The sequence below is a fragment of the Cyprinodon tularosa genome, unplaced genomic scaffold, assembly GCF_016077235.1.
Source record: "Cyprinodon tularosa strain WSP-4 unplaced genomic scaffold, ASM1607723v1 ctg318, whole genome shotgun sequence".
NCBI lineage: Eukaryota > Metazoa > Chordata > Actinopteri > Cyprinodontiformes > Cyprinodontidae > Cyprinodon > Cyprinodon tularosa.
Genome location: NW_024039028.1, coordinates 951,042 through 952,007, shown reverse-complemented (window position 1 = coordinate 952,007; position 966 = coordinate 951,042). Strand labels below are relative to the sequence as shown.

Below are 966 nucleotides of genomic sequence, written 5' to 3'. Positions count from 1 at the left end.
TAGGCTTTTGAACTTTACAGCATGTAATTCCTCCACTTATTTCCTCTCATTCCAAGGATTTAAGATTATGTTCTGGGGTCAGCTGAAGGCTGCAAGGCTTTGAAAAACTCAACCTGCAATGTTAGGTCCAACATCTGCAAATAGGTAGATGCACAGCTATAAACCAACATAGGCGATGACAAACAATAACAGAGGAAACAATGATTTAGAGATTCAGCAAAAGATGCATTAACTCCCATATGGTCTAGCGGTTAGGATTCCTGGTTTTCATCCAGGCGGCCCGGGTTCGACACTCGGTATGGGAATTGCTATATTACACTGGGGAGAGCTTTGAATCCTGGGGTTCTGAGTTTGAGCTGCACTCCTGCAGCTCCCTGAGCAAAAACCCTTTACCCCACACTGCTCCCCCAGCGCTGCACAATGGCAGGCAACTGCTCCCATAGAGGATCGGTTAAATGCAGAGAGTCCATTTCATTGCCCTGTACTTGTGAGTGTTATGACAATAACTTTCTTTAAAGCTGGAGGAGCAGCAAAGGTTCACATTCAACATGTTGGACCTTTATGGGAGGTAAATAAATAAAGTTATCTCATATTTACTCATTTCTAATACCTTTTATAATGAAACATCTATTCGTCTGTCGTTTATGCGCTGAGTGTCTTTGCAGAAGTGTGGTAGTGAAACTGCACCTGTTGACTCACCCCAGACAAGTAGGCTGTGTTTTAATAAATATAGAGAAGTGTGAACAAAATTACAAGTCTGCTTTTGTGGCAGAAGGAGCTGTTGCAGGAACCAGGAAATAGTGACATGCTTTTGACCCCAATCAGAGTCAGAATCACGTTTGTTGCCAAGTAGGTTTGCACTTACAAGGAATTTGACTTGATGTTGATGGTGCAGACAAATTAGATATATAGAGAGTACAGATTCTATAGCTATATACAATATAAACATCCATCCATCCATTATCT

The 966-nt window shown here is 41.6% G+C and overlaps 1 non-coding gene across 1 annotated transcript; it reads left to right on the top strand.

Moving 5' to 3' along the window:
• Positions 1–233: 233 nt before the first annotated feature.
• trnae-uuc lies at positions 234–305 on the top strand. Its single transcript has one exon. It is a non-coding gene; the product is annotated as a tRNA-Glu (tRNA).
• The last annotated feature ends 661 nt before the right edge of the window (positions 306–966 follow it).